Source organism: Pteronotus mesoamericanus, unplaced genomic scaffold, assembly GCF_021234165.1.
Source record: "Pteronotus mesoamericanus isolate MK-2021 breed Mesoamerican mustached bat unplaced genomic scaffold, CSHL_Meso_final contig_657, whole genome shotgun sequence".
NCBI lineage: Eukaryota > Metazoa > Chordata > Mammalia > Chiroptera > Mormoopidae > Pteronotus > Pteronotus mesoamericanus.
The window spans coordinates 22013548-22041547 of NW_026555229.1; the positions used below are offsets into that span (position 1 = coordinate 22013548).

Here is a 28000-nt window from a genome sequence, read left to right on the forward strand (position 1 = left end):
TACATCCCCAAGTAGCCAGTGAGGGGCCCAGCCAATCAATGCGGCCAAGCACACAGCACCACCAGCTGCCTGAGGAGCGAGGAGCCAGACACAGCCGCTCCCAAGCCCGTGGCTTCTCCGTGCCATTAGCATAAGTGCTGACAACTGTTAATCCACGGTGACTCTGATTAACGGTTGCAGTTGTCCATTAATAGGAGGCATTTTAACTTACTACTGAAATTGATTACTCAGTTAAGAATTCAATCCTAATGTTCAATAAAATTGCACTTTCTCGGCAAATGCAATATGAAAAGAGGTGATGCATTAAACAGAACTCACATTTATTTTCCTGTACGTGGAATGAAGAGCAAATGTACGGGGCTTCCACGTAATCGGAACCTTTGCCCGTCCAGCCAGGGCTGCAAGGGGGCAGGAGGGAAGCGGCCCCTCCTGGGTAGCAGGCAGGGCCGGGCGCCTTTTCTGCGGCTGCCCCCGAGAGCAGGCGTGCCTCCGCACTGCTGTGCGCGTGCCCGGGGCGCGAGGCGGCCCTCCTCGCCCTCCTCAGGGCCCCAGAGAGGGGAGAGTTGAGGTTCATGGGAACGCGTGGCTGCAGCCGACCCGGCCAGACCACGCCTGCCTCACAGTCCTCTGCCCGGACTCCGAGGGTTGATTAATATTTGTGAAATGCATGACATTACTGTAATCAGCTTCCCTGCTGTACTCTACTTTCCAAACCATTCAAACCATAGAGAACGAGTTTCTTAATGCAGTTTCTTCTCTTTGAAAACCACCCTGGGATCCAGTCCTAGACCAATCCTGACAGATGACGTGGGAAATCAGAGAGGAGCCCCACAACCTCGCAGGTCCTCCAGCTCCCCATTCAGAAGACACCCCCAGTCCTGCGCCCTGCTTTCCAATGTGAGGGGGCGGGACACTCGGGGCTGGGACAGCAGCGGCCCCTCCTCACACCCAGACCCAGGCCAGTGGCAAGAAAGATCTGGAAAACCTAGTCGGGAAGGGTGTCCTCTAGGGTCCCTGCTGCTGACAGCCAAGGTCAAGAAGGAATCTGCCTCCCGACCTTACACCCCCAATTTTCCAGTTCAGGGAAAGGGGGGCAGAGACACCCATCCTCTTACAGGTCAAGAAAGGAGGGACAGGCACCAGCTCTCAGTGGTCCTGAGCCTCTAATGACTTCATACACTTTCATGTTGACTCAGCATCCACTACAGCCCAGGAACCGTGCCTCTGAGACGGTGACAGCTCGCCCAGTGAATGCCTGTGCACCCTCCAAACCCCGGCTCATCAATGCCACCTTCTGCCACCCGCCCTGTCCAGCTCGGCGTCTCTCAGGGTTCAATGCCCTGGTCCACGTTCTTCATTTCTGGGGTTCTCCGTGTCTGGAACTCAGCAGAAAATCAAATACGGAACCCCCTGCCTCACAGGATTTCAACGCGCTGAGCGGCGCGGCCTGTCCTGGCACGCCACGGGCTTTCTTTTCCCTTCCCTTTCTGACGCTTCCCACAGCAGACACTCAAATGTTTATGGGGACATACGCACGTAAACAGTGACTTTTCAAATATGTGAAGACATTATGCGTATATATAAAGCTTCCTGACACACTTGCAATATTTACTTCACACATGTATGAAATACAACGGTAATGTCTGTAACGTTACTTCTTATGTTTAAACAAAGGTCTGGAGACAAATGGAACATGTCAACATCTACCTAATGTCAGCGGTGGGTACTGAGTCTCACTTTGAGATACTTCATAGTATCGGGACAGACAGCTCTGCCCGGGAATTTCCGGCCGGGAAACACGGCAGGCTGCCCAGGCACATGCCGACAGCCTGTTTGGTGCATGGAGAACATTAAAAAGGCTTGGGAGACACAATGTATTTAAAGTGGGCGTCCACGGTGGCTTGAAGGTTGAAAGTCCCTAAACAGGAGGTACAGAAAGGCACTGGTTTCGCAGAACCTGGTGACCATGGAGCGGCTGCCCACGGACTCGCTGGGGAAGTTTTCCCCGCAGGATTTCCCTAAGAACCTCCAGGGTATACAAGACACAGGAAGGACTTGGCGGCTTAAAGCTGTCCCTGCCCCTCAACCAGCGACCGCAGGAGCCCAAGCTGGCAGCGCGGCGATGAGCGGCCCCACCCCATGGGCACGCGCCACTCAGCTCCAAGTTGACCAAGTTGACGTGGTAGCTTCTGGCAGGGGGAGCACTATTTCCGGCCCGTACCACCCACGGGGGTGAATGCAGTAAACGTCACTTGTGTGTTCCGCCCACAGCTGTTGACAGTGAGGGGGACACCACCCCCAGCCCCTTACGGGAGAGGATGGGCACACCCCGAGCCTGGGGGCCTGGAGGCCTCGGGGCCGGGCCCCGGTCCCAGGGCTCACTGCACACAGGCAACAATTGAGGCCGGTGGCCTAGAAGGGCCCCCTCCGCCCAGAAGGGTGTGTTTCCTCTCACACCAAGTCGGGCCATGGCGATCACCCTGTGGCGTCAGTAAGCCCACTTTCTGAAATGGCAGGAGATGAGGCTCTGGGAAACTGGGGAGAGCCTGAGCCACTCCGCCCTGGCTCATTGCAGGGGGACTGGTCCTGCCCGCACCCGAACTTCAGCCATCGCCCGGAACTGTTCCTGGGACAGCAGTGACCGTCCCCACTGTCCCATCTGTGACGCGGGCCAGCCCGGGTCCCCCTGCTGCAGGCACTGCTTCTGCGCAGTGCCCTCTTTACGCCTACTGTGTGTGAATGAACGGCATCTGATGCTGTTTTTTGCACCCAAGGCTTGGAGTGCCAGCTTTTAGCACCCAGGGCCTGGCTTTGCTCTCACCGACTCACATTTGGGTCACCCAGGCATTTCCTGTCTTTTTGTGGGTGGTGGGGACTGCCTCAGCCACTGCATCCCGGGGGGCGCCCCTTGTCTCCCCACCCCCAGGGGCCGGGGTGGGCACAGCAAGAGGCCCGGGCTCCGGGGACAACACGGGGCTCATCTAGAATGCGCGTCCGCGGGCCACCCCTCTGGCAACCGCGAAGGCACTGCAGGTGGGCTACTGGGAAGGCCAGGGAGAGAACAGGCAGCGGCCACAGAGATCAAGATCCCCGGGCCCCGCAGTCAGGCGAGCACCCGGGTGACGAGGAAGTCCAGCCTGAGGCCTGCGTACAGCAAGGACCCGACAAATGCTGGTCGTCACCATCGGGCTGGCGCTCGTCTCGGGACAAGGCCGTCCTTCCCGGAGCCCAGCTCCTCTCTGCCCCAATCCTGGGATAAACGGTGCGTGTTCAGCCTAAGTGTCCTCACCAGGTCACCAAGCAGGGTGGCCTCGCCCTCACCTCCCTGAGACTCCTGTGCACCAAAAGGCTCCAGGGGAAGAACCACCCAGAATCCAGCCTTCTCTCCTATACATGTTCTTGGCACAGACGCCGCTGGCCGCCCTCTCGAGAGGCGCCCGTTGTTATGAGAGGTGCGGCGGGGCCACACTAATGTGAGGCTCCAGTCCTCCAGGAAATACCCGCCTCCCCCAACAGCTGCAAGGCCCCGCCTCGGGCATCCGGCGGGCCCCGCCTCCGGCCCGAGCCAGCCAGTCCTCCAGGGGGACTTGCAGCTGCGGGAGGGGCCCACGGAGAGGACGCCTGGGCCGCAGCTCCAGCGACGGCTCACCCCACCCTGCCGAGGGCCTCGCCAGAGCCCCGAGATGACCCCAAGCCCCATGTCCCCCTGCTCACCCTGCCTGCCGCACACACTGGTCCTGCGGCACCGTTCTGGGTGCGGGTCTGTGAGAGGCGGTGACCCTGAGCGATGAGACCGCGGCCGTGTTGTGTGTGCCAGGGACCTTCCCCGTGCATGCACACAGAGCAGGTGCTCCCGACTATCTCAAGTTCAAGGGTGGCAGGTGGGGAAAAGCCTCAAGCAGACGTGGAAACCAGAAGTTCACAGAGAAACCAAATGCCCACCCCTGAACGCCGATCTGCCTATGTCAGCAGGCAGTCCGGCCAGATGGACGGACACACGCCCAGACGGAGCATGCCAGGCATTGTTAACTCAAGGCCACAGCGACCGCACAGCAGTGTGTTAGTCCAGGGGACAACAGAGCAGCCTGGGCCACGGTCCAACGAGACAAGGGAAGGGCATTCGGCTCCTTGGGTGCTCCCCACTGCCCCCCAGCCCCGGGGTCACCCTGGCCACCCTCAGCAGGCCCCTCAGCGCGAGGGTGACCATCCCCTCCCCAAACTCCGCTCCCACAGCTTGTCTGCCCTCAGTCACCCAGGTTGCTGTGAGGACGTGCGATGCCCAACGCCCCACAACGGAAGTGGGGCGGCAGAGGCTGCCACCAGCAGGCCGGCCCCCGCCCCCACGCCCCAGCGCTGCACACGGGTATGCCCTCTAGCCAGGCCCTCAGACAACTCTGGCAGCGCAAGCCCTGTCGCCCGGGAGAGTGCCCGGCTCCACCCCTCACTGTCCACGCACCTGCCTGGCCTGCGATCACTGACCTGTCCCCGGAAGGGCCTGGCCCACCAGGCGCAAGGCATGGTCTGGTCAGGACACAACTAGTGCACTGAGACCGAAGACACTCCCACCCAGCCGCGGCCAGGCTGTCCCTGCCCAGGGTTCGAGTCCACCTACTGTTGCCTAACGACAAATAAGCCGCCTTCATTCGCCTCGAGACAATTACCCTTTATTCAGGGGGAGAAAAACCACCACCCTGAAAAGCTAATTTTTTCCATGTCCCATATAGACCACATTGGCATAGAGACACTTAAGGTCAAACCAACACGTCATTATACCCCCCTCTTCCGCTCCCCCGGCCACCCCCCAGGCAGAAAATGTACATACACCATCTTTGTAGGAGAACGTTTATGGAAATTGTATAATATTAATTACGTCCAGCTGGTTTTAAGTTCTAAGAATGTGAAAAGACCCGACAGCCAAGATTTTAGAAATCTCGTCTTCAAATGCAAGGACAGCCCCCGGAAAACTGGAAGGGAGGACTTGGAACGCTACCACTTTTTTAAGGAAAACAAAATAGGCTATTTTCTGTGCTATCCCACATGCAGTCCATTAGTTTGTCCGTTCCTCTGCTGCACCTTCTGGCTTTCGACTCTCGTGCCCGACGGAGAGCCGCGGGGTTAGAGCTGGGCAAGGCGACTGCGGCAGCCAAGCCTGGTGGCACAGCTGGGCCCCAAGCTGCTGCAGAAACGCTCCGTTCTAGCTAAGCGGCTCCAGCAACGGAGAAATAAACAAGGCGTGAGGATGCCAGATTTGGGGGGTGGGGAGCCTTGGAAATGACTGGAAAAATAAACACAGAAAGCAAATCAGTAAATGGGTGCTGCTGATCCGGCTTGGCACAGGCCAAGTTCTGAAAGAAAGAAAAAGAGACGTTCCGTGAGCAGGGACCCACCCACACGACGACGTCACTCGGTGAGTTCAAGCTGCGTTCCCACACCCCACATGGCCCCGTGGCCGTGGAAGCTCACAGAAGCCTGGCCGGGACCCCGCCTGTCTGCAGGGGGATGCCTGTTCCCCTGGGAAAAGGCCAGGGGTGAGAGGAGTCCTCGCTGGGGCTGGGCCGCCCTGAAAATCAGCCTGGCTCCAAGGGGAGCCTGGCCGCGGGGCGCCACGTGGGACGCCGCCCCCCCCCCCCCATGGAGAAACAGCTGCACACCGTCCCCTTTCAGGTGTCTCAGGAAGGGTCGTTCCTGGAGACGGCCAGCCAGGGCGCCCGCAGCCCCGCCAATCGGCCCAGAGCCTGCGGGGAGGGAGGGGCGGAGGGCGAGGCGGGCGCCAACACAGCCCCAGGAACCAGGAGGGCGTCTGGAGAGAGCCCTGGCCTGGGTGTCCCCCCTGCTGGACAGCAGGGCGCAGAGAGGAGGGGTGGTCTCTCGGTGCCTGTCTGCCAGGCGCCCCATCGACACCCCGCTGGACAAGGAGCGTGGGGCTTGGCGGGGAGCAGGGCCCTGTGGACGCGCAGTAAGTTCAGCAACACTAACCTCTGTGCTGACAATCTGCAAACACACCCCACGGTGATGGGGCAGCACGCAGGGGACTCGGGGAGACAAACACCCGACCCACGGGGGCGGGGCCCCCTCCAGGAGATTTTCTCTCCCACCCGGTTCTACCCCTGGGGAGAAATGAGGAGTGGCCAATATTTACACGAAGAGAAAAAGTCACCTGAGATGCTAAATAAAAAGAAAATAGTTGACTCTCCTGATACACTAGAGACACAGCTATCACGTTATACCCACATGCCTGATACTGTTTCAACAGATCATTATTTTTTAACTCAAAAACACTTAACACAGAAAAAAATACTTATAGGTGAAATGGAAAAACTAATACAAACTACAGATTAATCCAAATCTTACATATAAATTTTAAAATACTCTGTAAGCAGTGAATTCCGCTTTGGGTGTGTACATATATGCACGAAACAGAAAATACTTCCGGAGGCGGTAGAGTTACTTCTCCACGCTAAGATTAAAGGTGATTTTTAAAATATGTCTTCCAGATCAGAAAAACCTTTGTTGCTTGTTTTCTCCATACTTCCCTATATTTCTCCATTTTCTACGCAGAAACAGACCTCCTACAACCTGGGAAGAGCGCCGGCGGGCGGGCGCTGCGCGCTGTGCGCAGGGACAGAGGGGGCTGAGCCGGCAGCGCAGGCGCCGGAGGATCCCAGGTTGCCTCTGCCTCGGCTCTGGGTGCAGCAACCCTGCGGGGCGTCCCCACCGAGGACGCAGGCCCCCCGTCCCGGCAGCACTACCACGGTGGGCTCTGAAGGAGCTGGGATCCTCTCCACCCTTATGCAGGCTCAACCCACAGAAGAGGGTCTGTCTCGGGGATCCCAACGTGCAGGTCTGAATTCCAGTGCCCAGTCGGCCAGGGAAACTGGGGGGGCACCAACGCAAGGGAGGGAAGCGCAGTACCGGGTGCCACCCCCTGCCCCAGGGCCCGCTGGAGACAGCACTGCTGGGGCAACAAAACAGGCCAAGGCAGGGGCGGGCTTCTCAGCGGGCTCCAGCCAAGTTCTCGGCCCGAGTAGACTGCAGGAGGAGCAGGGAGAGGCGTTAAAAAAGGTGCAGGAAGACTTTCGGAGCAAATGGCGAGTCCAACACGCCCTGAAGTATCGCTCTCAAGAAGACTGACCAGCTTTAGGATTGATGGGCTACAGGCAGAGCACCGAGCAATGAAGTGCAGTAAAAGGAATTCGCGGGGCGGGAAACAGCCCCAGGACCCCTGTCTGCCCCACTGTGGCCTCCCCCCGCCCTCCGAACCCTGGGGAGGGCGCAGGCTGTTCCCCTGTGCCCGAACCGTCCAGGCGGGCAGCTCCATGGGCGCGGGGCTGAGGCCAACGCTGACCTGGGAGACCTGAGACCAGCTAACAGCTAGGATGCCTTGAACGAGGCCCTGAGTGGCCTAAAAAAATCCCCTTGCCCTTGACCCCGAGACACGACTGTCTGTGCCTCCTCCAGCCCCTCCTCCAGGGCCGCAGCGGGGACTCCGTGCAACGCTGGCTGGCACACGGGGTGCCCTCGGACCGCTCCTACCGTTTCACACGCGCATTTACAAACAGGACTCTAGGTGGGTGAATCCGGGAACCCTGATTCCAAGGGAAAGGAGGTTGTTTTACTTCAAACGAAGTTAGGAACCCACACCTCAAGCTTTGGGGGAGATCTGTGTTTAAAATGGAGCACACCCCTGCCACCCAACGGGGCTGAGGCTGGACCAGCAGCACAGGACTGACTTCAGTGTGTAAAATCCACTCAGAGGGCCGGGCGTGTCACACGCGCATGCCAGAGTGAGCCAAGCACCCAAGGTCTAACCAAAGGTCAAATCACGATCCAACGTATCCTTCCTCTCAGGGCAACAAGTTTTAAGAATAAATCTCAGAGCCAGAAGAGGCCTGAGAGCGTCTCGCCTGGAAGCGGAGCACCAGGGCCCAGCCCACCAGCGACAAAGGCTGCGGGTGTTTTGATTTGGTCCCTTCTACTCCCCACCCAACATACAGTCAGAAGTACTTTGCCGTGATGTGAGCCCCTCAGCAGCCAGGGACTCACGTTAGGACGGCCCCTCCCCGCACCTGATCAGAGTCAGACGGGGCCCTGGGCACAGAGGCTGCACCCCCTCACCTGGAGGAATCCAGGGCAGAGAAAAGCCCAAGGCCAGCCAGGCTGGGGCCCACCCAGCTGGCCACCCCCCACCCCAAACACCAGGGGGTGATTTCTGTCCAGGTACCTCCCAGGTCCCCTCAGGAGCACGGACACACTGTCTCCTGGTTCGCAGGCATCAAGCGATCGACCCTGGGCTTGGGCCCAGCCACCACCGGTATCCAAGAGCTGGGGTGCATTTCACTAATTCCCACAGTACAGACGGGCGCTTGGCATGCACGTTCACAGGCCCCGCGCCTCACAAGTGCCGCCCTCACTCACAAGGCGACTGTGAGGACAGGCACGTAGGTGTGCTTCCTGAAGGGAGGGCCGGTCCAAAGTTCCACCTGAAATGAGACTCTCGGGACTAGTGACTTTACAGGAAGGCAGGCCAAAGCCGCGCAGGTGCCCGGGGCCGCCTCCCGAGGCCGTTGCTCGGGCCGTCGCTCAGGCCAGCCCCCGGGTCTTACCGTCAGAGCAGGGCTGCCTACAAATGGAACGGCGGCATTCCAGAACCCTCCCCCCCCAAGTCCTGCCTCTTCACGTGCTTCAGCCCATGGGCGGCGGCGTGCAAAAGACACAACCCAGGCGAAGAAGGCGCACCAGGTGCAGGGGGCTCTCTGCGGTTCCTCGGGCCAGCCACGCCCCCGGGGCCCGGCTGCCCCAAACCACCCCGTGGATGTCCGGGGAGAAACGGGCGAGCCGACTGGACGCCAGAGCTGCTCGGGTTCTCTGGACACCGAGCAAGCCAGGGACGCTTCCCGGCTCGCAAGTCTCCAGGGGGTTTCTCTTACCCAGGGTCCCGGTCTAAGACAGGGTCAAAACCCTTTAGGATGCGCTATTTCCCACCCCCCATACAAAGGAACAAAGTGGTGATGCCTGCAATGAACCTCAAAGGGAATCGTCCTGAGTGAAAACAAACGCCACCCCCAAGAGGCTATACGCCACCTGCTCGCATTCACGGAACAGTCTCAACAAAGACGGGGAACAGATGAGCGGGGGTCAGGGGCACCCGCTCCGGAACTTTCCCTGAGCAGCAGAGTCTTGGGAGCTGGCCAGCCCTGTGTACAACCTGTGTGTTGGCCGTGGCCTGTGCCGGCCGCCTGAGCGCACGTGGCTGCAAACGGGCAGCCGCGGGTCCCTGGGGTGAAGGAGCCGTGCGGCTACCTGCCCGCGGAGCTGCGTGCGGAACCCACACAGGTGCCGCGACTGCACAGCAGCGAAATGCACGCAGATGAACGTGCCACGGGCAATCTGGCCACCTGTGGGTTCAATCAGTGTCCGCTTCCTGGTCCTGCTAGTACCACTTGGGAAACGTCCTCACTGGGGAGGCTAGGTAAAGGCGCTCTTCCCTGACAACACACGCGACTCTACGAGGGCTTCGAAACAGCCGGGGTGATTACAAAACCAACAGGCGGGCTTGCCCCTCGTGGCGTTGGTTTGTTCGGCTGGTGCTGACCGGTGAAGAGGGCAAGCCCTGTCCTCAGGGGACCGGGGCTCGGGAGCAGCTGGCCCTGCGGGCACTGAGATCAGCAGCCACCTCCTCCCCAGGGGCAGGGCTCCAGGCTCCTGAACCCTGACCTTCGCCGCTGCACTTGGCGAAGGGCTGGCTGCTGTGTACGTCCTTCCCTGGGAACAGGCACAGCAGACTAGTTTCTCCTCCAAGCTGCGGCCAGATGCCCTGGCTCCCCAAGGTCCCATCTGATAGAGGGCGCGGCACCCTCCCTGCCGGCAGCCCCGGGGAGGACGGAGAGCCAGGCCAAGCCCGGGCTGCTCTGGGCCGGGGGCGTGGGCACCCTGGCAGCGGACTCCAGGGCCTCCTGACCCAGCCTGGCCAAACTGAAACCACAGGCAGCAGCAGGCTGGAACTGGCCAAGGCTGTCCCAGGCTGACGCACGCAGCTGTGCGCTGGGTTGGCCACCGTCCAGCACCCGGCCCCCTCGGAGAAAGTTCTGGAGCCGGGGTGTGCCAGCAGACCACCGGCTTCAGGCAAGCTGCTGCCGCCCCGCCCGCCCAGCTGCCTGGGACCCGGCCAGTGCCCCCGAACGCGCCCCCGGCATTTGCGACAGAACGTCGCCACACCGTGTCCCCCTAAAGGTCTTCCGTGGTGTCCTGCCTCTGTCCTCCCAGATCCCCTGTGGCCGCCCTTTTAAGGAGTGTTGTTGGCACGGCCACCCCAGCACTCTCCGCAAGTCTCTGCTGAGTCAAAGAAGCCGAAAGAGGGAGCTCAGAGGAGCATCTTGGCGGACCCTGCCTTTACCGCCTGCAGGGCCCGCCTCGTCAGCGCGCTGGCCGGACTCCATCCTTCCGCGCCCCCCGCCCCGGGGCAATAACGGAAGTGCCTCCCCCTCCCCCAAACGTGCCATTAGGTACCAGAGTATAGACGAAAATGTAGTTCAATAATGGTATTTTTTCCCCCAGATTCTATAAACCCTTAAACAGCCGTTTACTCAAAATGCTGAGCCACTTTCAAATCACCGACACTGCCCAGCGTCAAGGCTGCTGAAGACATAACCAGCGACCCTCCCGCGGGAATGAAAAATCACATTCTACATAAATTAAATATATAATTTGATTAACCATGTTTATATCTTTGCCATGACATTTAAGATAGAAGTAATCATTTTCTTTCCTCAAAGAAAAACTCTTTCAAATACAATTCGAAGCTGTCAAACCTGTCTCCTGCTACAGATCTTTTAAATGTCACGTACCTTCAAAAGGGGACGGCAGTTTCCTTTTAGACATGCAATTCCAAACAGCGCGTCTGCATCCAGCTCGTTTTAAAAGACGTCGCTGGCATTTACCCCGAGGAAGGACAGCCCGCGCCCCTTCCCCGCGGGGGACCTGCTGGGGAGCGCAGCACCCAGCCCATCCCGCCCCTCGCAGCCCGTGTCGCTGCGGCGGCGGGCGGGCGGGCGGCCTGCAAACCACAGGGCCCGGCACCAAGCCACACCCCCCGCCGAGCCACACCCCCCGCCGTAAGGGGGCGAAGGTATCCCCTGGCGATCCCTGCAGCGTCCCTCGCTGGCACCTCGCTGAACTCCATGCTCCCGAGGGCTGGCTGTACGTCACGGCCCAGTCACGAGACAGGGCTCATCAGAGGCGAAGAAAACTCGGAACGCGTTCTCCTAAGTCAGTGACCTACATATTCGCGTGCTTACCCTCCAACTTGGTAGCAAACACGGCACTATATTTAAACGCAGCTCAGATATATCTCCCTTCTGAAAGGCTCAGAGATACAGATAAGCCTGACACGCCCGCCCTCCCCTTTCTTTCCACCTCCCAGCACGGAAGCCTGGCGGCCGCCCGCTGCTCAGGGAACTTGGGAGAGGGCGCGGCCCAGGCCTCCACCCTTGCGCTTGGTGAGACGGCCCCGAGCGCCGTTTCTGTGCAAGGCAAACGCGAGTGGCACCCCCACCGTGACCCCGGCAAGGGAAGCCTGGTTCGCCCCTGCGCCTCTCCCCCCAGGTGAACAGCAAGTGCTCAGGAAGGAAACAGGCCCAAAGATGTCAAGCCAGGCGCGTGCGGGTGACAAGTGTGTCTCATACCGAGTGCCCAAACGCTCCCCAACAGCTGAACCCTGGTGCGTGGGACCAACACCCACATAACCTGGAGCCTGAGCGAAAGGCAGAGGGAGACCTCTCCGGGTCTGCTGGGGGGCAGCCTTTCACTGCCAATCTCTTATCATGTTGCCCAAATGAGATCAAGTGTGGACAAGTGCCCGCCCTCCGTTGCAGGATGAGCAGAACACTATGACCATCGAAGCAACAATCACAGCGGAGTCTGAGAGACTGAACAGAAGACGTACCCCAATCCTGCCCAACACCAGACAGGTTCCTTCCCCCCGGGGAGGGGAGCTGCCCTTTGGGGATGGGGGCAGGCAAGGGAGAGGCCAGGTCCGTGGGCCCTTGCAGACCCCAGGGGACCTTGTGAACAGGCTGTGGCGGGCAGCCTGGGACAGGCAGGAGCCTCAGCGGCAGACACCCACCTCCCTGCCTCGTCCAACAGTGTGGCCTGCGGTGCGTCCCTCCGCCCCTCAGAAACCAGCTCGGCACGGGTGCCACCGGGGCCCCGACCTTTCCCGACTCCAGTTCTAGTTCCATGTGCAAACAGGCAGTTGTGAGCCTTAGCACAAGCCAGTTCTTGAAAGTCACCCGGGCTTGAGAGGAGCCAAGAGGGTAGAAAAGGAGGGGTGCAGGGGGCTTCCCCTCGTGCTCTGAGTTACACCCCCTCCCTGGGGCGGGGAGGCCGGGCCCTCCGACTACAGGGCCTCAGAAAGTGGGCTTGATGCCAGAAAGCGAGGATGAACCGCAGCTCGGAGCGGGCCGGTCCGTGACCCGTGCTCGTCCCTCCCCGGCCGCTCCGGCCCTTCCCCTCGGTCTCTTCACCCCTCCGCCCGCAGAAGGGAGCGGCCGAGCTTCCCAGGATCAACCCCCCAGGCCCCAAAGTAATGCTGCTCTGAGCCTTGCTGTCAAGCCTTCATCCTCCCTCCGCACACCCGCCCTCTACACACACCTAGATACACGTACATTTCCACATCTGCGTCCGCCCGCGTGCCCAGGACCCCACGAGGACTCCGGATGGGCAGAGCCAGCAGCCTCTTCTCAGGGGCCATCTACCTTCCCAGCTGCCTCCCTCCCGCCCCCACCCTGGTCTCGGCTCACCTGCAGCCACGGTCCTCGAGGCCTTACCCCCCGGAGTCCCTGCCTGCAAACAAAACCACCCAGACCCTGCCCTGACGGCAACCGCCTGTTACTGAACCCAAACAAGCCGGTCCCTGCTCTTGTCCGCCTCCGCGCCTGGGGGGCCTGCGGGGCCAGCAGGGAAGCCCTATGCCACCCCCTGCACATCGGTCCCCAGGCAGGAAACACAGCCCCAGACACCAGAAACCTGGCTGAGATCAGTCACTGTGGAGAAGAGAGATTGAGCCCGTCTAATTCAATCGGTCAACGTCCATCGCCCCAGTCCCCAAAGCATCTTAAATCCACCCCAAACTGAATGATACCCTCAGAAGGGCTCCCCCAGAATGACTTTCCCTGAACTGTCCCTCAATGCTGGGCTTCTCTGGCTTTTTCCGGTGCCCTAGGGCAGAAGCAGCTGGTGGGGACCCAGGCCTGACATTTGTTACCAGGCCTCGGCTGGTGGCAGAACTCGCTGTCCCGGGACTCGGCTCCCTAATGAGTCATTTCTCTTTATGACCAGCTCAAGGACACACATTGTTTCTGTAAACTCAGAGAGATGTTCCACTCAAGGCATCTCTGTTCACAGCCAACTCTCCTGATATTTGTGGTTGCTGTGTTTGCATTTTTTAAGAATATGTTTATTGATTTTAGACAAAGAGAAACACCAATGTGAGAGAGAATCATCCACTGGTTGCCTCCCACAGGCGCCCCGACTGGAAATCGAACCCACAGCCTGTTTTTTGGGGGGGTAGGGGATGCATGGGATGCTCCAACCAACTGAGCCACACCAGCCAGGGCAGTGTTTGCATTTTTGATTACCTCTGGCCCTCCCCCAATCTCATCCCCTTATGGCACCCTATTTTCTTGAGTCCTCAAAGTACTTTCTCGAAAGAGGTAGGATATAAATAAGTGAAATGGAATCCCCATTAGTAGCCCTATAAACCACATCTCCAAGAGCACGGGCCCTATCTAGAGAGCATTGGCGAAGCCGCCGGCAGCCTTGTCGAGGCCAGGGAGGCAGCACCGCAGACGCGGGGTCTTGGGTGGCCCAGCGCTCGGGGCCTGACCTGCAGGTAGCTGCCTATAACACACGCTCAGCCGGCAGCCTCACGCTGGAGCCAACTGGGAAACCAGCCTCCGTCAGTCACGCTTATGGGAAGGTGGGCACGGGTGTTCACAAGAACCAGGAGCACACTGGGGAGCAAGGCCCAGGAAACCTGGAACCGAGCCCTCGTTCTGGACGTGCAGGAGCGAGAGGCCACGGAGAGCAGGCCCGTCTGGATAGAGGGCAGGGCTCCGTTTTCCAGAGCCAGGGGACTCCACGGCCCGCGCCGGCAGAGCGCTCCGGGGAGCGAGGGACGGGAGGGTGCCCCCACCCACTCGCCCTCCACCTCGCGAGCAGAGAGCCAACCTCTTGTTAAATGGTTTAAAATAATAGCTCTGTTTTCCATACATGATTGGTAGCAGTGTAAAATTTTATGGCTGCTTTATAAAACTAAACATACACCTAATTCTACGACTCAGCAATTCCATGTCTAGGAATTTATCCAAGAGAAATGAAAACATATGTCCATAAAAAGACACGTACAAGAATAGTCCACAGTAGCTTTATTCAGAATAGCCAAGGGCTAGAAGCAGCGAGCAGACTCCCACAGCGGAATACGACGCGTCCAGTAACAAGGAGCAAGTGATTGATCTAGGCCAGAACAGTCACAAGTCACAAACGTGCTATGTTGAATTTTAAAAAACTTTTGCAAAAAAACCCCCCAAACATGGATGGTATAACATACATCTATTTAACACTGCATACAGACTGCATGCATGTATAACATGTACATATATAGGTTTTTATATTGCATTGTATTCTAAAAGAGGCAAAAGTAATCATGTTGGGGTAAAAAAGTGGTTGTCTAAACGGGGATCCCCAAACTCTGGGCCGCAGCCGTGTGTGGCCTGAGGCCTAGGAGGAGCCAGGCCGCACCGCAGGGGAGCTTGAACATGCTACGCCTGAACTACCAGGAAACCGTCCCTCCAACTCTGGGCCCTGGAAAAACTGTCTTCCGTGAAACCGGTTCCTGGTGCCCGTTAAGTTTTGGGACCGTGGGTCTGAAGAGATCAGAGCCACAAGAGTGGGGGCCGCCTGAAAAGGGCGCGAAGGGACTTTCTGGAAGGGGCCTCGGGGTACAGGTGTGCGCACTGCCAGCATGTGTCCCCGGCGGGCTTAGGACCTGCGTGTTTACCTCACGCCCCCCCCAGCCCCTCTTCACCTCCCCGCCCCCCCCCCCGTTTCACCTCAGTGGAGAACAAAACAAAAGCAACCACAAACAAGTCACCTTCAGGTATGAGACACTTGCTGAGGGGCATGGGTGGAGCTGAGTGAGGCCTGCAATGCAGCCCAGGAGAGAGGGACTGACCGACGGACGGAGAGATGGACAGAAGAGCAGGCCTCGGCGCTGGCCCTGGGGCTGGGTGCACGTGTGTTCACCGCACAATCACGGCCACCTGGGGAGCCTTCTGCTCAGGTCACTCCACAGAAGCCGCGCCCTAACCGAGGCCCACAGAAACAGCCGTGAGGCCCCTGCCACTTCCTCAGAGAGCTGGCACCCTGGAGGCCGGACAGAGTAACCCCTGGGGCCCGAGTGCGGGCCCGCTCTCTCTGGGAGCGGATCTGTGGGCTCCAGAGGCTGGGCCTTGCTTAGGTGCATTAATACAGACAGAGAGAACAGGTCCCTGGGACTGAGACCCAGGGAGGTCCCACCTGTCCCATGCGGTTCCAGGCTCTGAAGTGGCTGCAAAAGACCCCCAGAGCCGACGCAGGTTCCCGACACCCCCTTTCCAGGCATCCTCAGGGGCAGTGCGGCCTTTTGGCCACAAGGGCTCCCGAACACCAAACCGACGATCACAGCCCGTTGAAGACCTGCCGCTAATGCCACGCGACTTGAACGGGGCTGTCACTAAACGCTGTGTCCCACAGGAGTCAGGCTTCTCTGCCTGGAGCTGCGTCCTCGGCACAGGCCGCGCACGGGCCACGCTCACCGGCCTCTCGCATCGCCCAAGAGGCTTTTAAAGTATTAAGCACAGAAAACACTTGCAACTTCTCGGTTGGAGCACAGAGTGTGGACACTCAGGAAGGTCGACAGGGCACCCGCTCTACTGTCATTACTGATGCGTCGCCACCCAGCCAGTGGGGAGCAACAATAAAAGCTCATTTAAGGATCAGCTGGGCTGGGGGGGGTGCAGCCGCAGGACCACGACGCTGAGAGGGCCCCCCAACCCCAGCCCTGGTGTGAGCAGGGGCCGAAGCCCCGTACCCAGTCCTCACACCCTGGGTGCTGGGCAGCCGCGACCCGGGATAGGAACCAGGGCCTGCTGCCCAAGCTGGAGGGAATTCCTCCTGGGCACCGGCTCTCTGACCTCCTTTATTTGTTTATTTTTTAATCTATCTGTCTATTTTATCTTCACCCGAGGACATTTTTTCCTTGCTTTTAGAGAGAGAAGAAGGGAGACAGAGAATCATTGACAGGTTGCCTGCCGTACGCTCCTCTCAATTATCGGACAATGCTCCAGCCAACCGAGCCGCACGGGCCAGGGCCGACCGCCTTTACATTCTTCGTGTGTTCGTCTGGACCCTCTGGAAAGGGTGCTGAGAGGAGCTCAGCTGTTCGGTGGCTGCACCATGCACCTTGTGGGGAACGTGCAAAGGGGAGTCAGAGGGAAGACGCGAGTCTGAGACCCGCCGAGGAGACAGGGAAGAAGGGAGGCCGGACAAATCCTGGCCCGGAAGGGAGTCCATCCTTGAGCCCAGTCAGCTGGCTATGGGGAGGAACCCCAAGTCTCGCAGGGCAGCCTGGCACCTCCGCCAGGCGCAGGCCCAGCGAAGGAGCCCTGGACTCCAGGTTCAGAACAGGGCAGTTGGGCCACCAGTCAGTTACAGTTCCCGAAGCAGAGGGTCAAGAGGCACCTTTTCACGGCTGACATCCCAGGCCAGGTCACTTGGCAGGTGTGAGGCAAGAGGCCCTGCGGGGACGCCCACCCTCGGAGCCCACCGCCTGGCGGGAGCAAGGCCCCTGAATGGGGGGGGGGGCAGGGCGGGGCGGGGCGGAGACCACATCTCCGGGACTCAGTGAGCGAACGGACACGCGTGCATGGGGACGTCAAAGCCATGGGGCCGGGCGGGCGACTGGGAGAGGGCCGCCTGCTCCCTGCAGCGGAGCCCGAGCCGGGGCCGGTGTGGCCCGACTCGCTGTACCCCAAACACCGCCTCCAACAATCAAACCCTGGGCTGAGTGTCCGCTCAACCCACTACATGCCTATTTCTGTACCACAAGCAGATCCACGTTCCTGACAAGTGGCGCCCCTCCCAGGGTGACTCGGGGACCGAGGCTCTGCGGCGGCCTCTGCCGGACATCCTGTATCCAGGCGGCAGTCGAGGGAAGAAACACCAGGCACTCTCGCTTCTTAACTACTTCTGCCAGGAAGGGACACCTGCTCCCACCAGTGCCCGGGCAAGGACGGTCCTGGGGCGATGCCGGGTGGGGGGGGGGCAGCCACCCCCCCCCGCCGGGAAAGGGAGGCATGCAAGACCCCTGGGGGACCGCCTACGGGCTCTCCCACATGCACCTGGCGGCTTGACCTCAGGCGTCTTTTGTTTGGAAACGAACGGAGACCTCAGGTCTCGCCGAGCACGAGAAGCCAAGGCTCTCTGCCCGCTGCACCAAACCTGAGAACAGACGCCAGCAACTCCAGTGGCGCATCCACTGAACTCTCTCACACTGCCTCACAGCCATGCGTCCAGGGCAGCTCCGGCCACAACTGGACTTTCACTGGTCAACTTCTTCAGCTCAGCAACTACCCTTTTACTGGGGGATGCCCATCTCTAAATCTTTCGAGGTCGCAAAAATGCCTCTGTGTCCGTCCGGTCTAAGGTGCCGTCCCATCGCAGGCCCAGCGTTATTGTGTAAGCCACTAAGAAGCAGAGGAAAACACTGGCACGCGGCATGCAATCCCGTGCATGACACAACAGAATCTGAGAGATGCCAAAATGCCCAAACTCAGTGACCTGGCGGTGCTTCGGTTGACGTCTTCCCAGCAACACAGAAATCGCCATTTCACAGACGGGGAACTGCAGCCCAGGGCTGGGTGACTTGCCAGAGGCCACCCAGCTGCTGAGGGGACGGGGTTTCCAGTCAGCTTGACTCGGCATCCGATCTTAGTCAAGATCCCAGCCCATCCGAACACTCCCCGAGACCAAGCCACGTTGCATGGCCATTCACAGGGACTCCGCCTCAGATGGCAAGTCAAGCACCTTGACTGCAATATTCTCGCCGACTCAATCTGAATCGGAAAACTTCACTGAAATATGGATTCTCATCTGCATAACACTTTACCAACAAATTCCACAGCGTTCAAGTGAGAACAGATGATGCACGGAAATATCAAAAACAAGATTCCGATTTGGTAAACAGCAGAGCACTATTTTCACATCATCTGGAAATGGATTTAGTTTCAATAAACACAAATCAGCAAACACCCTGAAAATTTTAATGGTATGGTGCAAAGTGATACTTTGAGTGGCAGCCCCGGAAAACAAACTCTTTTTCAGCAAGTGACAGATACCACAAAAAGAGACAAATCAGAACATATGACTCAGGTCAAAGGGTCCTCTACAGCCCATGGACCTGACCTTGGCCCCGAGCCTGCTTCCCATAAAAAGCTCCGTGGACTGTTGAGTGCAGCAGCAACGGGGGGTGGGGGAGGAGCTCCGGACCCCTGGATCTTGCTCAGACTGCCACGCACACGCCAATGCCAGGTGTCTGGCATGTGCAAATATGTGTGCAGCATGTGGGGCACACCCACCAAACAGGACGCCCAGACTTCTGGTCCAGCTCTTGTCCAGGGCAGCCTCCTGCCTCTTTATCCCTCTCAGGACGGATAGAGCGTGGTGCTCAGCCTGCTGGGAGACACCTGGGGAGGGGGCTCAGGGAGGGGCCCGACAAGCCGAGGCCGCTCGGCCCGCTCCCCCGCCCTGATCTGCGTCTCGGTCCTGTCGTCACTCGGAATGTGGTACCCAAGTACAGTCTCAGCCCTGAGTTCACCCCCATGTTGTGAAAGTCAAGTGTGCGAGTGCGCGAGGACCAGGAGGCCGGGGAACACACAGACGCCCGGAGAGAGGCACGCAGGGCTGTGTCTTCCGGGGGCGTCCTGGGAGGTCACTTCATCTGAGGCCCTTTGTGCCGTTGGAAAACAGGTGGCTGTTGGGAGGCTGTGATTTGAATGCAACTGCAAACTGTAAATCGCGATAAAAAGGGTGGACTGGTCTTTTGAATTGACATTGTTACCTTGGAGGTGACAAACCAAAACGAACCAATTCAGAGCAGTTCAAATCCCAAAGCCTTCCAACTTCCTCAAAACACAGGCAGAACTGTCACCAGACTGCGAGCTCAGGGGAGACAAGGCAGTGCCTCCTCCAGAATGCACTTCTCCCCTGCACCCCCACCCCCACCCGCCTGGGTGAGCCACAGGTGATCAGCTGACTTCTGCGTGTCTGGCGGACACTTCCTGGGTATGGCCCCGAGAATGCAGGCCTTTTCTTTTTTTTTTTTTTTTTGCGTGGGCAATAAAATTTGGTTCCAGATAGACAGACAGACAGACAGACATATACAGGCATTTAAGACTTCATCGGTATGATATTAAGCAAGAAACAAAAAGACCCCAGGTCAGACTTTTAAAGCATATTATCAGAAGGAACAAACGCAAGCTTTCAAAAAGCCATGCCCCAGGGCCCCCTCGCTTCCCACCTGCTGTGCCTGCAGAGACCAGGGCAGCGCCCCCCCCCCCGCCCCCTCCCACCGCAGCCCCCTCCTCCCGCCCCGTGACCCGGCCCTTAAACCCATTACTTACTGGGCTGGCCAAAAAGTCCATTTAGTTTTTTCCAAACCATGGCTCTGGTAGTGCTTAGTTGTCTTTAACTTCATTCAAAACAACTTTGTTAGACTGTATTGTGACAAGCTGTCATATCAGTGTGCATTTAAAAAAACTTATCAAAATTGGTGAATTTTTGTGCAGCCATTTTGATATTGAAGATGGAAGAAGATACACAACATTCTTGATGTATTACGCGTTATTATTTCAAGAAAGGTAAAAACGCAACTGAAACGCAAAAGAAGATTTGTGCGGCATGTGGAGGAGGTGCTGATCAAATGTGTCAGGGTGGTTTGTGACGTTTCTGGGTCCTATTGACATTTGGGCCAAATGATTCTTTGCTGTGGGGCTGTCTCCTGCATCGGAAGACATTTAGCAGCACCGCTGGCCTCTACCCACTAGAAGCCAATAGTGGGAGAGAGCTGACATACTCAAAATATCCAAATCAATAGTTATCGGTGAACATGAAATGTCTTTTATTTTACGGAAAAAATGGACTTTTTTGGCCAACCCAGTATTTTCATTCCAACGGCCACTCCGTCCAGGATTTGTTATGGCTCCCAAGTCGTGGGTGGGGAGGCGGAGGTGCTTGGCCTGGAGCCAGGGTCCACAGTGACAAAAGCGGAGGCCCCAGTCAGGTGAGCCTGGCTCCAGTGCACCCCGGGGAAGGCCCCTCGCAACCTGCCCAGCACAGACCACAGGCCAGAGGGATGCGGCAGAACGAGGCGGAGCTTCACGACAACCCCGTGGAGAACCCAGGACCCCTGCTGCCTGCCGCTCCCTCACCCAGGAGGGCGGAGCACGTCACAGTGCGGTTCTGCTCGGAGCTCAGGGCACACCCAGGTAAGCCCAGGCAGGGGCCGGGGAACATGCTCGGCCCGTGGCCCGCGGGCCCCTCGGTCTGTCATCGCTCCCAAGCCTCCTCCACGAGTGAGGGCCAGCCAAGCTCCCAAGGGGGAAGAAAAGTCCAAGAGGCCTGGGCAGGAAGCTGCCGCCTGCCGCCACAGAGCACAGAGAATGCTGAGTGAAAGCCAAGCACCCAGCACCCCCAGGTGCCACCTGTCAGGGCAGCTCAAGGAAGGAATCGGCCAGCAGGAGCTCCAGCCTGCACCTCACGCTTTCCCTCACACCCTCCCCAAGCTGGGGCCTAGGTCCACCCCGCCCCCCCGCCCCCCGCCCCGCAGCTGAGGCCTCTCAGCCAGCCTGCTGGTCAGACACCTTCTCCTGCAATGTTAAGCGCCCTGTGGGGCCACCGAGGACCTCACTTGGGGGTTTCAGAAGTTTCAGAATCTCAAACTCTCTCCCATTGGTCATTGAGAGGCAGAGGCCAGGGGCGCCCCCCCCCTCGAGGGTCCAGCCAGAGGAGTCTTCGCCAGACCAGGGGCCCCCCATTACCATGTGCTCCCTTCCCCCTACCTGGGGACACCTGCACTCCAGACGCCCCGCCCCCACCCAGAGCCTTCCACAAAGCCCACTGACCCAGAAGCAAGATCCCAGGAAGGCTGCCAGGATTTCCTCTGCTCCCGCGTCGACGTCCACCGCACCCCTGGTTCCCTCTCCTCCTGTCCTGGCCAATCCACAGAACACCGAACACCCCCCACCCCCCACCCCCCGCCTCCCAGCCTCTGGCTGTGAAACTCCATGCAGGGCTCTGAACAACATCAGTCCCCAGACTCCTAAGGCACGCTTCCAGAAGTTACGATTCTTCTCCCACAAAAATGCACACAGGACCCTCACAACCTAACCCCTCTTGACTCATACCAGTTTCTGGGGGCTTACACCCTGTCCCAGCCACGGAGCCCCGACAGGCTCCTACAAGCCTGAGCCAGGCCCTCCAGCTTGTATCCTAGGCAACCACCCTGCTCTCCTTCCAGCAGACCGCTGACAGAGGCAGGGGGAGCCTGTGGCTCCCAGCATCTCATCTTCAGGGTCAGACACACGCCAGCTTTCCTATTCCAGGCAGGAGGGCCCTCAGGTGGCAGGACCCCCGTAGCCTGCTCTCCCACCTTCACTCCGCCCCACCCTCAGGGACCCACAGGCACCTGCCCTGCAAAGCTGATGCCCCTTTTGCTCCAGGGAAGCCTTGCAGACCTAGTGCCCCAGCCCTGAAGACCCCCACCTGTCGGTGGGAGACCTGGCCATGCTGGCATCCTGCCCGGGACACTCCTCGGCGAGCAGCTCTGGGTCACCTGGCACCCGGCCCTGCAGCAGAGGCGTGCCTGTCCTGGCAGGCGCATGTTTGCGGAGCCGGGCCTCCCAGGAAGCCTTGCCTGCCCTTGCCCCGGTCTGCACCACAGTGAGGCTGGGACCTGCCCGATTTGCAGGGCTGCGGGGCCGTGCCTTCTGGGCCAAGGGCAGAGAGGGAAGTGGCCTCAGCTGAGGGCTGCCGGGCTGCGCCGTGGTTCCCTCCCCGGCTGCCCATTCTTAGAAGCATCTGGGAGCTTTTAAAACTAGCCGGGGGCCGCCCCGCCCCGCCCCGACCACTGACTCAGAGCTCTGCGGGTGGGGCTGGGCCTAGCCTGTTTTTCAAAGCTCCCAGGTGAGCTCAGGTTGGGGCAGGCGGGTGAGGAGGGGCGGGAGGGCTTGGCAGAGGGCAGGGCAGCCCCCCAGGGAGGACCAGCTGGAGGGAGCCTGGGGGCCCCTCCCCGCCACAGCCCAGACTCCCCTCAGGGGCCTTCCTGATGCCAACGTGTACAGAAGGGACCCCGGTTCCCAGCCTGGGACCAGCACGCCCCTCCCTGCCTGCTCCCCCCGCCGGCTCCTGCCGCTGTCTGGCTGTGTGGCCCTCCTGGCAGGCAGGACCTGGCCAGGTGTGTTCGGCCCCCGTCCCAGCCCCACACCCCACTCCAAGGCCAGGATGACAAGAAGGCCCCTCCCTTGCAGGCCCCGGGGAGAAAGCTGTCGGAAAGGGAAAGGAACCCCACACTCCCGTCCCTGCAGGAGTGCTTCCCCCGGCCCCTCTTGGGCCACCTACTCAGCTCCAAAACACCGCCCGGTGAGACCTCACTCGGCTGCAGCCACAGCGCGCACCCGGCACACACCAGGGGCCGGTGGCCCGGGGCCCCAGTTTGTTACGGAGCACCACCCACCACGAGGATCCACCCCGCAGGGCCCCTCCGCGAGGCCGCGGACCTACTCCCCCGATGGTAACTGGGACCCTTCCCAGAGGCACTGCCCGTGGCTGCAGAGAGCGACGCCTGATCGGCCCCAGGGGCAGGGGGTCGGCTGCCATTAGCAGGGGGCGGGTCACCCAACTTGCCCCCAACTCTCCAGCACCGATGTCGCTACTGGGACATGAGGTGTTTATTTATTTCAAGGCCTCCAGTTCCTGACCCTGTTCTTTACCTTGACCACCCGCAGCCCCAGGCCACCAAGAGCCCCAGCAATTCCAAGAAGGGCTTAGGAGGAAAAAAAGGACCGGGAAAGGCAAGGGGACGGGAAGGAGGAGAGTCAGGAAGGAGCAGCTCACCATGGCCTGAAGGGGTTGGTTTTACACAAAGGGCTACCACACGGGCCGATGGGTGGTGTCCCTTCTGGGCGAAGCAGCTGTGGCCAAGCCCAGAGCAGGGTCTTTGGCGCCCGCCACCCCGGTTTCCCAGGGCCAGGGCGTCCCTGCTGACCATGGAGGGCGGGTCCTCAAGGCCCAGCCCGTCCCCACAGGCTGCAGCCGGCAGTCTTCAAGGATGGGGAGGGAACGGCACTCAGTATCAAGGGTCAGACTTTATCTTTTAAATGCACAATGTGCTTGGGCCAAAAACAAAACACAAAGCCTTTCCAAGGTGCTTTCCAAATTCCAGAACCGCAGTGGGCTGGAAACATGGAGCCCTGCTTCCTCTTATTTTTAATCTTGCACAGGCTAGGTTTATAATAAAAGAGAATAACCTATTTATTTGCTTACCTTACACTTAGAAAGACAATAAATTGGAAAGGCTTCATAAATCTCACAGGGAATTCCTTTAAACAAGGACTGTCAGCAAAACCCCGTAAATAACCTTCTGCCAGACTCACCATCACCTCCAACGCTCTCTTTCCTTCCTGCCTTTGTACTAATCTTCCAGCAAACAAATCAAATCAAGCACCAAAAGGCTTTTATTCTTCTCGAGGTAAGGCTCAGAAAACATCCGGGAATCCACTGGCTCCACGGGCCCCTGAGAATCAGGGGCAGAGAAGGCCCAGGCGACCGGATAAGGACACCCTTGCGTCCCCAAGGCCAACCGCACGGCTCTCACTGATGTACAAACCAAGGCTGGGGACCGGCTTCACAAACAGAGCCCCAGGGGTACAGCACTATCTCACCCGCAGCAAAGCCCTGGGCAGACGCCTTAGGAACAAGGCCAGGCCCGGCTGGTGGCCCTCAGCAGGCAGTGCCTCCGTTCACCTCGCTCCCTCATCATCCCTGTGTGGCTGGCGCACCCGGATCCAGGTGGCTGCTGGTCACGTTCACTCGGGGAAACGTCCCGACCAAACCCCTGTCCCAGTGTTGCAGGCCGCCTCCCCACCGGGCTAATCCTAACCCCAGGCAACCCTGGGTGGGGCCAATTAGAACAGCCTTCGGCGGGTCAGAAACACCGGAGTGTGGACGGTCTCGCACTGAGGTCTCAAGGACTGAACTAAAAATAAGTTTAAATAAGAGGCAGAGCGAGGATGGAGGATAATCAAATGTGCAGGACCTGACCGAGCTGCTGTAGTCAACTTACAGATCAGGAAAGGATGGTTACCATCACCAAAGGGAAAACTTCTCCCAGCCAAAGGCTACCAAAAACAAACAAACAAAAAATTGACCGGCCAACCACTACCCAAATGTAAGCAAAAACGTATGTTTTCAGAAAGGTCCTGCCTCTCAAAATGCCCATCAGCTTCCGGAACCCTGACAACTTCACTTCAAGACCTGGATTCTGGGAGCGAGAGGCATGGCTTACGAAACCCAGACACAGCCTTGTGAGCACCCACAGATTCGCTCAGTCGCTTAGCAGTGCAAAGACACGGGCTTTTGATTCAAGTCCCTCTGAGGCCTTCACACAGCAGCTGTCACCAAAGAGCTGTGTCCCTTAGACACAGCGGCCTGCAAGTTGCTGAGCTGCCCTGAACTGGCCGTGAGAGGCTTATGGGCTGGTCTCTTAGGGATGCACCACATGCTTTTTATCTTCTCCCTCCTTGGCATGTTCCTGGTAGTCAATAAAAGTAGCTGCATTATCATTATCATCATCATCCTCATACTCCCACTGAACTATTTCAATATTCTCGAGTGAAGGCAAAGGCCTCGCCCAGCTGGATCCCTCTGAAATGGTCACTTGACCACCCACACACCTCAGGGATGTCCTCCCAGCCTAGGCCAGGCCGGACACACAAGCGCACGCAGCTCTCCCGGGGGCTCGGGCCGGCTGCCCACGCACTGCGCGCCAGGATTCCAGGATCCAGCTGAGGAAGCGGCTTCTCGCCTGGGAGCTACGCGGTGGAGGCAGGCGCGGAGCCCTGGACAGGTACTGGGAAGGCCCACGTGCGCAGGGCCGGGCTGTGCTCAGGGCGTGCGGCCTGGGCTCAGCCGCTGCTGACCACCCACGGGTGGCTTTTATTATTGTGGGTGGCACTGAATATGCTTGTTGACGCCCTTCAGGACATAAAACACGCGACTCCCTCTTGGGTTTAATAAATTCCAGCATTCAACTTTTCCCATAATCAATTCCAGCCTTTGGGCAACTTTTCCACCCAGCGAGGACCATGGGGGGGAGCGCGAGAACTTGGGTCTCCCCTCTGGTGAGGGCGGCAGGAGCGGCCGGAGAGCAGACTGCTGGACGCATGCACGTGCACACGAGCCCCCCCGCTTCTGTTCAGGGCCCAGGACACCGGTTCAAACAGCCCTACCCCACCGACTCCTAAAGCCTCCAGGACATGCTGGGGTGCCCACCTGTCAGCAGCTCACCACCTGGAAGATCCCCAAATCCAGTGAGCATGTGACCATGTTGCCCCCACTGAGCTGGCCACGTGCAGTTCAGCGACCACCCCAAAGAGGCCAAGGGTGCCAGGACATGAACCTCAGGGCCAAAGGCAAGGTCACGTCTAGTCTGTGCTCACAGGCATAAAGGGGTTCCTAACACAGAGAATGTGCACACGAGGCAAGATGCACTGCAAGGCGCGACCCGAGATGACCGCCGTCACTGTCACCCGCCCAAAGTGCTGGGGCCACGTGGGGGCGGGGGGGGGGCGCACAGAGAACCAGCTCTGAAAAGACATTTCCAGCAGCCACCAGAAAATTAATAAATGCCGTGATCCCCAGGTAATAACTTTTAAAATTCCTAGGCTCATTTCATAAAATTTCCCCCAGATGAACGGAAATAAGAGAATATTAAAAAGTATGCAGAAAGCGAGTCCCCTGTGGCTTCATTCGCCAAGTTCAACAGGGAACACTTGCCGAGCGTGAGCGTCGGCCGGCACCTCCTCTGGGAGAGCCTGCGACCGGCAGCCCAGGACTCTGGCTCCAGGGCGCGACGCCCCCGGCCCCCTCTGCTGCCCCCCTCCCCAGGGGAGGTTCTCCAGTGCCCCCCGTGTTGCCCAAACCACCCCCTTCCAAGAAGGCGGATGGCCTCCACCTGTGGGAAAAGAAACAGGGACCCAAGCCGGGGGTCCCCAGCCCTGCGCCCCGGGGGGAGTCACAGGACACGGACCAGCACGCGGGGACGGATGGCCACAGCACGTACACAGTGCACTGCCTGGCTCTCTCCTGAGCCACTTCCCCAGCAGAGGAAGGAGGAAACAGCCTCCCTGCACTGGAGCCTGTGGACAGGGGAGGCCCCTGTCCCAGGAGGGGCTGGCAGGGCGCCGTGTGGAGGCCCGAGCGTGTGGACCCTGAACCACCCTCTGCTGGGAGGGGCTGGGGGTGTCAATGGGGCAGACAAGGTCCAGACCACAGGGCCGGACTTGTGGCCGCGCTGCCTGGCCTGGGCCAAAGCACCTTCATTCTCGGGCACCCCTGGGACGGCCCCAGCGGCGTCACCAGGCACGTCCACCTGCTGGGACTACAGTGTCCTCTGCAACGACGTGAAACCTGAGGACAAATGTCCCAGGGAAACCGAGTGCCTCCCCGGCTTCTGCCTGCCCCCCCCAACCCCCAGGCCAGCTTCCTGTTCGAGGAGGAACCACCCGGGAACCACGAGTGAGCCAAGCGGTGGGGGCGGGCCTCTCCCTGGCGGCGGGCCTGCTCCGTGACCACGAGGCGCACACCCCTGCCTGTCTGGACCCGCGGGGCTGTACACGGAAAGGGTTATGTGGTAGCGTGTGTAACTCACACAAACACTTAAAAAGAACCCAAACGAATAATGAAAGCGCATGATTCCCTGTGCAGTAAACTGTGCCATCGATCGCACGGCAGCCAGGGTGGCCTTCCCGCCTCAAGGTGGGCAGCACCTGTGGATGCCCGGCCTGCCCCACCTGTGTTCCCCGGAAAGGGCCTCGGGACCAATGAGCAAGGCCCAGCGGTCCACGCAGGCTCACCGCCCCCCTGAAACCCTGAAACCCAGCTGCGCTTCCAACAGCTGTGTCGGGGGGAGAGACTCGGTACCTCCAGCAGTTGGCGACCAGGAAATGAAAAATGAGACTCCCCTCCAGCATGTTCCTTAATTGCTCTTACCTGGGGGTCCATCCATCACGTGTGGCCTCCTCGCACTCCCATCAGCCTAACTCCAAACCCGTGCGCTGGCAGGTGGGGAAGGCCAGGGGCCCGCGCCCTCCCCTACGGGGCTGGGTCTGCCCTTGCTGGCCGCGGCCACAGTCGTCCTGGGCAAGTCTGCACGCGGGGGCACAGGCCAAGCCAGCAGCCCGCTGAGCTCCCCCCCGGGGGTCACACCCAGCCAAATGGCCCCCGTCTGGTGGCGCCGAAACCCCAGGCATGCCTCAACGCAGAGAAGCCGGGCACCGTCAGCACTGGGGGCCCCAGCAAGCTGAGGGCAGGGCCTTCCCCGCCGGCCCCTCCCCTCCCCTTCCCTCCCCTCCCCTCCCCTCCCCTCCCCTCCGAGGGCTGCCACTGCCCTGGGCCCCTGGGGGTGGCCCATGTGGCGGCAGAGAAAGTGGCACTGACAGAGCACCCGGCTGGGCGGACACAGCAGGACCGTGCCCAGGAGCTCGAGGCCCCGGAGGCTTGTGCCGCCACGTCGGGGCAGGGCTGGGGGACTCCTGCCGGGCGGGCCCCAGGCCGCTTTGCCAGGCCACAGGTGAGAGAAAGGCTGTCACATCTCTCACTGCAAATGGTTCTGCATGCAACTCAGAGAGCA

The 28000-nt window shown here is 59.5% G+C and overlaps 1 protein-coding gene across 4 annotated transcripts in view; it reads right to left on the reverse strand.

Annotated features, from left to right (window-relative positions):
- The window catches only part of CTBP2 (C-terminal binding protein 2), a 135681-nt gene that overhangs the window by 91926 nt on the left and 15755 nt on the right, over positions 1 to 28000 (reverse strand). Inside the window, exon 1 of one of the 4 annotated variants that reach the window (XM_054581673.1) lies at positions 10845 to 11006. The exons of the other annotated variants lie outside the window; for them this stretch is intronic. The gene's annotated coding sequence lies outside the window, so the exon portion shown is untranslated. Of the gene's footprint in view, positions 1 to 10844; positions 11007 to 28000 lie in introns of those variants that run through there. 4 annotated transcript variants of the gene reach the window in all.